This window comes from Pongo abelii, chromosome 12 (assembly GCF_028885655.2).
Source record: "Pongo abelii isolate AG06213 chromosome 12, NHGRI_mPonAbe1-v2.0_pri, whole genome shotgun sequence".
Taxonomy (NCBI): Eukaryota; Metazoa; Chordata; class Mammalia; order Primates; family Hominidae; genus Pongo; species Pongo abelii.
In genome coordinates this window covers 108,690,996-108,705,032 of record NC_071997.2, presented here as the reverse complement: position 1 = coordinate 108,705,032, position 14,037 = coordinate 108,690,996, and the positions used below count along the sequence as shown (strand labels likewise).

At 42.8% G+C, this 14,037-nt stretch overlaps 1 protein-coding gene across 3 annotated transcripts in view; it reads left to right on the top strand.

Annotated features, from left to right (window-relative positions):
- The window catches only part of FAM228B (family with sequence similarity 228 member B), an 87,529-nt gene that overhangs the window by 12,095 nt on the left and 61,397 nt on the right, over positions 1-14,037 (top strand). For all 3 annotated transcript variants that reach the window (XM_054548317.2, XM_054548313.2, XM_054548314.2), the window contains exon 2: positions 2,768-2,856. The gene's annotated coding sequence lies outside the window, so the exon portion shown is untranslated. The remainder of the gene's footprint in view (positions 1-2,767; positions 2,857-14,037) is intronic.

Here is a 14,037-nt window from a genome sequence, read left to right as displayed (position 1 = left end):
ATTTGAGGTCAGAAGTTCTAGACCAGCCTGGCCAACATGGTGAAACCCCATCTCTACTAAAAATACAAAAATTAGCTGGGCAGTGGTGGCACGTGCCTGTAATCCCAGCTATTCAGGAGGCTGGGGCAGGAGACTCGCTTGAGCCTGGGAGGCAGAGGTTGCAGTGAGCTGAGATCGCGCCCTGCACTCCAGCCTGGGTGACAGAGTGAGACCCTGTCTCCAAAAAAAAAAAAGAAAGAAAGAAAATAAATCATAGCGATAGTAACAATGCCAGTATGAAACTTACTTCTAAGGAGTTTGTCCTGTAGAAATAAAACACACCAATTATACGGACATATGTACAGAGATGCTTATTGCAGCATTGATCATAGTAACAAAAATTTAGAAACAAAGTAGATCCCATCACTAAGGGAATGGCTGCATAAATTGTGAATTCTATGCATGCACTTGAAAAATGAACTAGAGCTATAGCAGTTGACATTGAGGGATTTCTGTGAAGCGTTTGTTTAATCAGAGTAAAATTGTGGTAAAACAATGACAAAATATCCCCATACACATATACATGATTTTATGCACACACACACACACACACACACACACCATGCACAGAGGCTACCTGCCTCTGCCATCTTCCTGGCCACCCATCACCATGGCTCAGGACTCAAGGCATTTCTCCTTACTCCAGGTGGTAGTCTGCACACATTTTTATTCTGAAATAGGCAAAAAGCATGTCCCAAAACTATGTGTCCTCTCTCACTTTTTATTTTTATTTTTATTTTATTTTACTTTAAGTTCTGGGATACATGTGTTGAAGGTGCAGGTTTGTTACATAGGTATACATGTGCCATGGTGGTTTACTGCACCTATCAGCCTGTCATCTAGGATTTAAGCCCCGCATGCATTAGGTATTTGTCCTAATGCTCTCCCTCCCCTTGCCCCCAGCCCCACAATAGGCCCCAGTGTGTGATGTTCCCCTCAGTGTGTCCACGTGTTCTCATTGTTCAACTCCCACTTATGAGTGAGAACATGCGCTATTTGGTTTTCTGTTCCTGTGTTAGTTTGCTGAGGATGATGGTTTCCAGCTTCATCCATGTCCCTGCAAAGGACATGAACTCATTCTTTTTTATGGCTGCATAGTATTCCATGGTGTATATGTATCACATTTTCTTTATCCAGTCTATCATTGATGGGCATTTGGGTTGGTTCGGTGTCTTTGCTATTGTAAATAGTGCTGCAATAAACATATGTGTGCATTTTTTTTTTTTTTGAGATAGAATCTTACTGTGTCACCCAGGCTGGAGTGCAGTATCACAATCTTGGCTCACTGCAACCTCCGCCTCCTGGGTTCAAGCGATTCTCCTGCCTTAGCCTCCCAAGTAGCTTGGATTACAGGTGCCCACCACCTAGCCTGGCTAATTTTTTTTTGTATTTTTAATAGAGACGAGTTTCACCATATTGGCCAGGCTGGTCTTGAACTCCTGACCTTGTGATCCGCCCACCTCAGACTCCCAAAGTGCTGGGATTACAGGTATGAGCCACCGCTCCTGGCTGCATGTGTCTTTGTAGTAGAATGATTTATAAACCTTTGGGTATATACGCAGTAATGGGATTGCTGGGTCAAATGGTATTTCTGGTTCTAGATCCCTGAGGAGTCGCCACATACTTTTTTTTTTTTTTTTTAAAGACAGGGTCTTGCTGTGTCACCCAGGCTGGAGTGCAGTGGCACCATCATAGCTTACTGCAGTGTTGACCTCTTGGATTCAAGTGATCCTCCTGCCTCAGCCTCCTGAATAACTGGGCCTTGGCCTCCCAAGTAGTCTCATGTGCCTGGGACTGCAGGCACATGCCACCACACCTGGCTACTTTTTAAAGTTTTGGTAGAGACAAGATCTTTCATGTTGCTCAGGCTGGTCTTCAATTCTTGGGCTTAAGTGATCTTCCTGCCTCCATCTACCAAAGCGCAGGGATTACAGGTGTGAGCCACTGTGCCCAGCCTCCTCTCACATTTTTAAGTTGATATCTAAAATTATTCACCTGAAATATAAATAGTTCAAAAGATAAGGATTTCTTATTTCTTTAAATACTGACATTTTAAACTCTTACAACAGGCTTCCCCCCAACCCCCCACGAGAGACAGAGTCTTGTTGTGTTGCCCAGGCCGGAGTAAAATGTTGTGATCATAACTCACTGTAACCTCAAACTCCTGAGCTCAAGGAATCCTCCCACCTCAGTCTTCCCAGTAGCTAGGACTACAGGCAGATGATACCATGCCTGGCTAATTTTTCTATTTTTCGTAGAGACAGTCTCACTATGTTGCCTCAGCTGGTCTTGAACTCTTGGCCTCAAGGGATCCTCCCGCCTTGGCCTCTCTAAGTGCTGGGTTTACAGGCATGAGCCACTTTGCCCAGCCTACATCAGGCTTTTAAATATATCAATTGGGCTGGGTGCGGTGACTCACGCCTGTAATCCTGGCATTTTAGGAAGCCGAGGTGCGCAGATCACTTGAGTTCAGAAGTTGGAGACCAGCCCAGCCAACATGGTGAAACCCCATCTCTACTAAAAATATCAAAAAAATTAGCCTGGCATGGTGGCACACATTCGTAGTCCGAGCTACTCCCGAGGGTGAGGCAGGAGAATCACTTGAACCTGGGATGCGAGGTTGCAGTGAGCTGAGATTGCGCCACTGCACTCCAGCCTTATATTAGAGCAATTTGATATTTATTAATATAATCATCCACTAAGAAAGACCCAAACTCTTCTTTAACAGTTAAAAGTTTTACAACCAGAACAGCTCCGGTCTGCAGCTCCCAGCGTGATCGACACAGAAGACGGGTGATTTCTGCATTTCCGACTGAGGTACCTGATTCATCTCACTGGGACTGGTTGGACAGTGGGTGCAGCCCACGGAGGGGGAGCTGAAGCAGGGCAGGGCATCACCTCACCCTGGAAGTGCAAGGGGTCGGGGGATTTCCCTTTCCTAGCCAAGGGAAGCCGTGACAGACTACCTGGAAAAATGGGACACTCCTGCCCAAATACTGCACTTTTCCCAAGGTCTTAGCAACTGGCAGACAAGGAGATTCTCTCCCGTGCCTGGCTCAGTGGGTCCCACACCCACGGAGCCTTGCTCACTGCTAGTGCAGCAGTCTGAGATTGAACTGCGAGGCGGCAGCCTGGCTGGGGGAGGGGCGTCCGCTGTTGCTGAGGCTTGAGTAGGTAAACAAAGCAGCCAGGAAGTTCGAAATGGGCAGAGCCCACTGCAGCTCAGTAAGGCCTACTGCCTCTAGACTCCACCTCTGTGGCCAGGGCATAGCTGAACAAAAGGGAGCAGACAACTTTTGCAGACTTAAAGGTCCCTGTCTGACAGCTCTGAAGAGAGCATTGGTTCTCCCAGCATGGTGTTTGAGCTCTGAGAACGGACAGACTGCCTCCTCAAGTGGGTCCCTGACCTCCATGTAGCCTAACTAGGAGACACCTCCCAGGAGGGGCTGACAGACACCTCATATAGGCACCTGCCTCTCTGGGACGAAGCTTCCAGAGGAAGGATCAGGCAGTAGTATTTGCTGTTCTGCAATATTTGCTGTTCTGCAGCCTCCACTGGTGATACCCAGGAAAACAGGGTCTGGGGTGGACCTCCAGCAAACTCCAACAGACCTCCAGCTGAGGGACCTGACGGTTAGAAGGAAAACTGAAAAACAGAAAGGAATAGCATCAACATCACCAAAAAGGTCATCTACACCAAAACGCCATCTGTAGGTCACCAACATCAAAGACCAAAGGTAGATAAAACCACAAAGATGGGGAGAAACCAGAGCAGAAAAGCTGAAAATTCTAAAAATCAGAGTGCCTCTTCTCCTCCAAAGGCTCGCAGCTCCTCGCCAGCAAAGAAACAAAGCTGGATGGAGAATGACTTTGATGAGTTGACAGAAGTAGGCTTCAGAAGGTTGGTAAAAACAAACTTCTCCGAGCTAAAGGAGGATGTTTGAACCCATCGCAAGGAAGTAAAATCCTTGAAAAAAGATTAGACGAATGGCTAACTGGAATAAACAGTGTAGAGAAGACCTTAAATGACCTGATAGAGCTGAAAACCATGGCATGAGAACTTCGTGACGCATGCACAACCTTCAATAGCTGATTCAATCAAGTGGAAGAAAGGGTATCAGTGATTGAAGATCAAATTAATGAAATAAAGCAATAAGACAAGGTTACAGAAAAAAGAGTAAAAAGACATGAACAAAGCCTCCAAGACAAATGGGACTATGTGAAAAGACCAAATCTATGTTTGATTGGTGTACCTGAAAGTGATGGGGAGAATGGAACCAACTTGGAAAACACTCTTCAGGAGTTTATCCAGGAGAACTTCCCCAACCTAGCAAGGCAGGCCAACATTCAAATTCAGAAAATACAGAGAACACCACAAAGATACTCCTTGAGAAGAGCAACCCCAAGACACATAATTGTCAGATTCACCAAGGTTGAAATGAAGGAAAAAGTGTTAAGCGCAGCCAAAGAGAAAGGTCGAGTTACCCACAAAGGGATGCCCATCACACTAACAGCGGATCTCTCTGCAGAAACCCTACAAGAAGAGAGTGGGGGCCAATATTCAACATTCTTAAAGAAAAGAACTTTCAACCCAGAATTTCATATCTAGCCAAACTAAGCTTCATAAGTAAAGGAAAAATAAAATTCTTTACAGACAAGCAAATGCTGAAAGATTTTGTCACCACCAGGCCTGCCTTACGAGAGCTCCTAAAGGAAGCACTAAACATGGAAAGGAACAACTGGTACCAGCCACTGCAAAAACATGCTAAATTGTAAAGACCATCGATGCTATGAAGAAACTGCATGAATTAATGGGCAAAATAACCAGTGAACATCATAATGACAGGATCAAATTCACACATAACAATATTAACCTTAAATGTAAATAGGCTAAATGCCCCAATTAAAAGACACAGACTGGCAAATTGGATAAAGAGTCAAGACCCATCAGTGTGCTGTATTCAGGAGACCCATCTCATGTGCAAAGACACACATAGACTAAAATAAAGGGATGGAGGAAGATATACCAAGAAAATGGAAAGCAAAAAAAAAAAAAAAAAAAAAAAGCAGGGGTTGCAATCCTAGTCTCTGATAAAACAGACTTTAAACCAACAAAGATCAAAAGAGACAAAGAAGACCGTTACATAATGGTAAAGGGATCAATTCAACAAGAAAACCTAACTATCCTAAATATATATGCACCCAATACAGGAGCACCTAGATTCATAAAGCACGTCCTTAGAGACCTACAAAGAGACTTAGACTTGCACACAATAATAATGGGAGACTTTAACACCCCACTGTCAATATTAGACAGATCAACGAGACAGAAGGTTAACAAGGATATCCAGGACTTGAACTCAGCTCTGCAACAAGCAGACCTAATAGACATCTACATAACTCTCCACCCCAAATCAACAGAATATACATTCTTCTCAGCATCACATCACACTTATTCTAAAATTGACCACATAATTGGAAGTAAAGCACTCCTCAGCAAATGTAAAAGAACAGAAATCACAACAAAATGTCTCTCAGACCACAGTGCAATCAAATCAGAACTCAGGATTAAGAAACTCACTCAAATCCGCACAACTACATGGAAACTGAACAACTTGCTCCTGAATGACTACTGGGTAAATAACGAAATGAAGGCAGAAATAAAGATGTTCTTTGAAACCATTGAGAACAAAGACACAATGTACCAGAATCTCTGGGACATGTTTAAAGCAGTGTGTAGAGGGAAATTTATAGCACTAAACGCCCACAAGAGAAAGCAGGAAAGATCTAAAATTGACACCCTAAAATCACAATTAAAAGAACTAAAGAAGCAAGAGCAAACAAATTCAGAAGCTAGCAGAAGGCAAGAAATAACTGAGATCAGAGCAGAGATGAAAGAGATAGAGACACAAAAGCCCTTCAAAAAAATCAAGGAGTCCAGGAGCTGGTTTTTTGAAAAGATCAACAAAATTGATAGACTGCTAGCAAGACTAATAAAGAAGAAAAGAGAGAAGAATCAAATAGATGCAATAAAAAATGATAAAAGGGATATCACCACCAATCCCACAGAAATACAAACTACCATCAGAGAATACTATAAACACCTCTATGCAAATAAACTAGAAAATCTAGAAGAAATGGATAAATTCCTGGAAACATACACCCTCCCAAGACTAAACCAGGAAGAAGTTGAATCTCTGAATAGACCAATAACAGGCTCTGAAATTGAGGCAATAATTAATAGCCTACCAACCAAAAAAAGTCCAGGACCAGTTAGATTCACAGCCGAATTCTACCAGAAGTACAAAGAGGAGCTGGTACCATTCCTTCTGAAACTATTCCAATCAATAGAAAAAGAGGGAATCCTCCCTAACTCATTTTATGAGACCAACATCATCCTGATACCAAAGCCTGGCAGAGACACAACAAAAAAAGAGAATTTTAAACCAATATCCCTGATGAACATCAATGCGAAAATCCTCAATAAAATACTGGCAAACCAAATCCAGCAGCACATCAAAAAGCTTATCCACCACGATCAAGTTGGCGTCATCCCTGGGATGCAAGGCTTGTTCAACATACACAAATCAATAAATGTAATTCATCACATAAAGAGAACCAATGACAAAAACCACATGATTATCTCAATAGATGTAGAAAAGGCCTTCAACAAAATTCAACAGCACTTCATGCTAAAAACTCTCAATAAACTAGATATTGATGGAGTGTATCTCAAAATAATAAGAGCTACTTATGACAAACCCACAGCCAATATCATACCAAATGGGGAAAAACTGGAAGCATTCCCTTTGAAAACTGGCATAAGACAAGGATGCCACTCCTACTCAACATAGTGTTGGAAGTTCTGGCCAGGGCAATCAGGCAAGAGAAGGAAATAAAGGGTATTCAATTAGGAAATGAGGAAGTCAAATTGTCCCTGTTTGCAGATGACATGATTGTATATTTAGAAAACCCCATCGTCTCAGCCCAAAATCTTGTTAAGCTGATAAGCAACTTCAGCAAAGTCTCAGAATACAAAATCAATGTGCAAAAATCACAAGCATTCCTATACACCATTAACAGACAGAGAGCCAAATTATGAGTGAACTCCCATTCACAATTGCTACAAAGAGAATAAAATACCTACGAATCCAACTTACAAGGGATGTGAAGGACCTCTTCAAGGAGAACTACAAACCATTGCTCAACAAAATAAAAGAGGACACAAACAAATGGAAGAATATTTCATTCTCATGGATAGGAAGAATCAATATCGTGAAAATGGCCACACTGCCCAAAGTATTTATAGATTCAATGCCATCCCCATCAAGCTACCAATGACTTTCTTCACAGAATTGGAAAAGACTACTTTAAAGTTCATATGGAACCAAAAAAGAACCCCCTATTGCCAAGACAATCCTAAGCAAAAAGAACAAAGCTGGAAGCATCAAGCTACCTGACTTCAAACTATACTACAAGGCTACGGTAACCAAAACAGCACGGTACTGGTACCAAAACAGATATATAGACCAATGGAACAGAAAAGAGGCCTCAGAAATAACACCACACACCTACAACCATCTGATCTTTGACAAACCTGACAAACACAAGAAATGGGGAAAGAATTTCCTATTTAATAAATGGTGCTGGGAAAACTGGCTAGCCATATGTAGAAAGCTGAGACTGGATCCCTTCCTTACACCTTATTAAAAAAATTAATTCAAGATGGATTAAAGACTTAAATGTTAGACCTAAAACCATAAAAACCCTAGAAGAAAACCTAGGCAATACCATTCAGGACGTAGGCATGGGCAAGGACTTCATGACTAAAACACCAAAAGCAATGGCAACAAAAGCCAAAATTGACAAAAGGGATCTAATTAAATGAAAGAGCTTCTGCACAGCAAAAGAAACTACCATCAGAGTGAATAGGCAACCTACAGAATGTGAGAAAATTTTTGCAATCTACCCATCTGACAAAGGGCTAATATCCAGAATCTACAAATAACTCAAACAAATTTATAAGAAAAAAAACCCCATCAAAAAGTGGGTGAAGGATATGAACAGACACTTCTCAAAAGAAGACATCCATGCAGCCAACAGACACATGAAAAAATGCTCATCGTCACTGGTCATCAGAGAAATGCAAATCAAAACCACAATGAGATACCATCTCATGCCAGTTAAAATGGCAATCATTAAAAAGTCAGGAAACAACAGATGCTGGAGAGGATGTGGAGAAATAGGAATGCTTTTACACTGTTGGTGGGAGTGTAAATTAGTTCAACCATTGTGGAAGACAGTGTGGCAATTCCTCAAGAATCTAGAACTAGAATTATCATTTGACCCAGCAATCCCATTACTGGGTATATACCCAAAGGATCATAAATCATGCTACTATAAAGACATATGCACACGTATGTTTATTGTGGCACTATTCACAATAGCAAAGACTTGGAACCAACCCAAACGTCCATCAATGATAGACTGGAATAAGAAAATGTGGCACATATACACCATGGAATACTATGCAGCCATAAAAAAGGATGAGTTCATGTCCTTTGCAGGGACATGGACGAAGGTGGAAACCATCATTCTCAGCAAGCTATCACAAGGACAGAAAACTAAATAGTGCATGTTTTCACTCATAGGTGGGAATTGTACAATGAGATCACTTGGACACAGGGCGGGGAACATCACACACCAGGGCCTGTTGGGGGGTTGGGGGCTGGTGGAGGGATAGTATTACAAGAGATACCCAATGTAAATGATGAGTTGATGGGTACAGCAAACCAACATGGCACATGTATACCTATGTATCAAACCTGCAGGTTGTGTACATGTACCCTAGAACTTAAAGTATAATAATAAAAAAAGTTTTACAACCTTATTTTTCTTTCTTCTACTACTCATATTTTCATTCCACTTTTTTCATTGAATCATATTCTGCTATATTTTATGCTTTACTGATCATTCTTATCTGCAGGAAAAATATGTATGTAAATTGACATTAATTTAAAAAATTATTTTCTGTGACCACAGGGCTATTATAAGTCTTAAATTTCTTTTGGATTTATTATTATGATATTATTAGTCCACAATTGATCAAAACAATATGTATTATTTTAAATAATAATTATTAAACATAAAACGTAATTGGAAATATATTCTTAATGATAGTTGGTAGGGCTGAATTTTTCCCAATAGTTATATATGTGGATGAATATTACTTATTGCTAGAATCGGACTGAGTTCGAAATTAGTTCTCTTCCTAGTTTTTATTATTTTATTTTATTTTTTTATTATTTTTTTAAGACGGAGTCTCGCACTGTCGCCCAGGATGGAGTGCAGTGGCGCGATCTCAGCTCACTGCAAGCTCCGCCTCCCGGATTCACGCCATTCTTCCACCTCAAGCTCTTGAGTAGCTGGGACTACAAGGGCCCGCCACCATGCCCGGCTAATTTTTTGTATTTTTAGTAGAGACTGGGTTTCACCGTGTTAGCCAGGATGGTCTCTATCTCTTGAGCTTGTGATCTGCCCGCCTTGGCTTCCCAAAGCGCTGGGATTACAGGCGTGAGCTACCGCGCCCGGTCCCTATTTTTTATTTTTATAGACAAGCTCTGACAAATCTAGTTTGCATAAATTAGATGGGAAAGAAATTTCATTATAGGAATGCCAGCCGATTCTTTGAATACCTCTGAATTATATAATAAAAACCATATAATGATCTATCATCAAAAGTTGTTTTCAATGCTATATTAGCTGACAACTTAATTAGATCTTGCTTCAGTTTTGTTGAAAGTAAAGACTTGGAAACCACCCAATCTGTTACTCAGTCATAAGTGTCATTCAAGTTCTCAGGTTCTGGAATTATACCAACAAAGCTTTCTGAAGACTTATCAAATGCTTATTAATTATATCTGCTATTTTTTCACTTAGAGGCACCTTGTTTAAATTGATATGCTAAGAAAAGATTCAGGAAGTAAAAATGTTAATTTTAATACATTTTTGCTAAATTTTTTGGATCAAATCCTTTTACCCTATCTCATGTTTTACATGTATTTTCAGGCCGGGAGTGGTGGCTCACGCCTGTAATTCCAGCACTTTGGAAGCCCAAGGCAGGCGGATCAGCTGAGGTCAAGAATTTAAGACCAGTCTGGCCAACATGGCGAAACCCCGTCTCTATTAGAAATACAAAAATTAGCCGGGTATGGTGGCAGGTGCCTGTAGTCCCAGCTACTCGGGAGGCTGAGGCAGGAGAATCGCTTGAACCCTGGAGGTGGAGGTTGCAGTGAGCCGAGATTGTGCCATTGCACTGTAGCCTGGGCAACAGAGTGAGACTCTGTCTCAAAAAAGAAACCAAAAAACAAAATAAATGTATTTTCATTAACATATTGGAGCTGCAGACTTAACTCATTTATGGAAAACATCTGTGACATTCTTATTGGCAAAGGCAGTCCTCACTGTTAATCAGCCAAATCAAATTACTTTCTATCAGAAAAGTTTCTCATTTTTTAATTCAATAATCATGTTAATATGTGCCTTGTAACAATCATTTTGCTTCTGAACCTTAAGAAATATAGATGGAAAGGCATGCAGCCTTCCTTTCCTGGATGAATTATGATACAAAAGTGTTCACTGTTTCTCACTCATACTTTTTTTGCTTTACTCTCATGGGACTCTCCTTCACATATGATGTATTTTTGAACAATGGAGGATGAAAGAAATCATGCAATTTAAAATATTTAGAATTTTCTCTTCCTTTGGCACCTTACAGTTCTTTTGCTCCAAGCCAGGCTCAAAGGCTCAAAGGGCTATGTGAGCGTGAGCCCTTTTGTATACTGGGTGAAGGGAGGCTGGGGAGGCAGGCCAGAAAGTAGCTTTGACATCAGTCCTCAACTACAGCAGATCCTTTTCAGGAAAGTATGTATGGAAGTTGAGAACCTGGGAAACAGGAACCCCTTAAATCCATTCATGCCTGTGTGCCCCTTCTAATGGCTTTGTGAACCATCAGGACATAAAGTTCTCTCATTTGGAGACCTCTGTTACAAAAGATTGCCTGCTCCCTGGGCACCTCCACAGGTGCCGTATAGCTACCACCAAAGGGTCACTTGTGTGGGTCTCTCTGCGTAGCTGGACCCAGTTGGAAGTTTGTAATGAGAATTATAGGAGGCAACTGGAATGCTCTACAGAGGCGGCTCCAGACAGTTATTGCCTTGAGGAAGTTTATGAAAAAGACTCCCACTAGGCACCCAGCAATGCAGTGGGTGTGTTTAGGAAAGGCTGGCCGGCCAGGGGGTGAGCTGCCAAGAAGCTTCACCAGGCCTGCAGAACTTCAGAGAATCGCTATAGTCCAGGTCAGACTCCCTGCCTGTCAGTATGTGGAGTGCGGGTCTACAACTCACAGAACTGAGTTCTCAAATTCAGGTATCGGTGTGCTAATTTGTAAGAAGAAATTATTGGCATGGGGGCTGAACCCCAAAATCTACAGGCAAATCTATGTGGAATGTCAAATGGTAAGTCAGGACTCAGGACAAGATGGGATGATTGAGATGAATTGGGGGTGGGGCCAAGATGGTGGACTAGAGGCAGCTCATGTGTGCTGCTGTTATGGAAAAGAAACAAAAGGACTAGCAAACACTGAGCTGCAGGCCAATCATCTGAAAAACCACGGTGGGACCCATCAGGGCAGTAGAGGAACACAGAGTGCAGAAAGGAGTGAAGCCAGGCACCAGCTGTCTGGGCTCAGCATGGAGCTGGGAGAACCTCTCCAACACAGGACAGGGTGAGTGAGTGAGAGCCCCCAGGGTGATTCATGCTCTCCACAGGGACCTGTGCAAGACTGGGAATAGGAGAATCCCACTGGGCCCCACACCCACCCATCGTGTTTCTAGACTGAGGCAGAGAGCCACTCAGATGTTTTACGGGGCCAACTCTCGAGTCCAAGTGGACCTCTATAAGCCTTGGGCCCTGGGGGAGACCAGCCAGCGCCATAGCCCCAGTAGAGGCTGCAGTTGCCATGCCTGGGAGCAGTAAGGTTGCTCCACCCACCCATGCTGGGCAGGGCTCAACACCAGCCTCTAGCCCAGTAGTCTCACTTCAGCCTGAACTCAGCCAGCCACTCAACCCACCCCCACCACTGGTAGCCAGTTGGGCAACACCTGCTAGAGCTTCCAGCCTAATAGCCCTGCTTCTGTGTGAACTCAGCCAGAGGGTGCAGCTTTCTGTTGTCCTGGGAAACACCCGAACAGCAGAGTGAGTGACTCTACCTGCCCTGCCACTGGTAGCCAGTTGGGTAACAACTGCTAGAGCTCCTGGCCCAGCAGCTCTGCTTCTGTGTGGATTCAGCTGGTGGGTGCAGCCTCCTGTTGTCGTAGGAAGCACTCAAATGGCAAGGCACATGACCATACCCACCCTTGCCACTGACAGCCAGGTGGACAACACCTGCTAGAGCTTCTGGCCCAGCAGTCCTGCTTCTGTGTGAACTCAGCCAACAAATGCAGCCTTCTGTTGTCCCAGGAAGCACAGACACCAGAGAAGGCGTTCCCACCAACCCCAGCCACTGGTAGCCAGGCAAGCCACACCTGCCAGAGCTTCTGGCCCAGTGGCTCTACTTCTACCTGAATTTGTCAAGGGACGCAGCCTCCTGTTGCACTGGAAACACCCAGACAGCAGGGCAGCCAACTGCACCCACCCACCCCCGCCTCCTGTAGCCAGATGGGCCACACCCAGTAGTTTCCAATCCAGTGGTCCTGATTCTGCCTGAACTCTGCAGGCAGGTACAACCTTGTGTTTCCCCGGGAAGCACACAGACAGCAGATTGGAGCTGACCTGGCAAGGTTACAGCTTGTCTGCCACCTGTGGCCCTTGCCTGAGGGAGCTCCATGGACCAGAACACCCCAAAAAAGAAATGCAAATAGGGAGACAGTAATTGGAAGGGGATCCTCCAAGACCTAGGAGTGGACTAGAATTGAAAGCAGTTAACCAAACCCACCTTATACCGTAATCAAACCCCCAAGGGCATCAAAGAAGAAAAAAGCAAAAACAAAAAATTTCATCCAAAGGACAGCAACTTCAAAGATTGAAGGAACATCAGCCTACACAAATGAGAAAGAACTAGCACAAAAACTCTGGCAAATCAAAAAGCCAGAGTGTCTTCTTTCCTCCAAATGACCACACTAGTTCCCCAGCAAGGGTTCTTAACTGGGCTGGAATGACTGAAATGACAGAAATAGAATTCAGAATATGGATAGGAATTAAGATCATCAAGATTCAGGAGAATTCAAAACCCAATCCAAGGAAGCTAATAATCACAATAAAACAATACAGGAGCTGACAGATGAAATAGTCTCTATAAAAAAGAACCCAACTGATCTGATACAGCTGAAAAACACACTACAAGAATTGCACATTGTAACTGCAAGTATTAACAGCAGAATAGACCAAGCTGAGTAAAGAATCCCAGAGCTTGAAGACTAGCTCTCTGAAATAATCCATTCAGACAAGAATAAAGAAAAAAGAATAAAAAAGATTGAACAAAACCTCAGAGAAATATGGGATTATGTAATGAGATCAAATCTATGACTCATGGGCATCCCTGAAAGAGACAGGGAGAAAGCAAGCAACTTGGAAAACATATTTTAAGATAATGTTCATGAAAATTTCCTGAACCTTGTTAGAGAGGCCAACATTCAAATCCCAGAAATGCAGAGAACCCTGAGAGATATTACTCAAGACCATCCCCAAGACACATAATCATCAGATTCTCCAAAGTTTACATGAAAGAAAAAATGTCAAAAGCAGCTAGAGAGAAAAGGCAGGTTACCTACAAAGGGAACTCCATCAGGCTAACAGCAGATCTTTCAGCAGAAACCCTAAAAGCCAGAAGAGACTGGGGGCCTATATTTAGCATTCTTTTTTTTTTTTTTTTTTTTTTTTTTGAGACAGAGTTTTGCTCTGTTGCCCAGGCTGGAGTGCAGTGGCATGATCTCAGCTCAC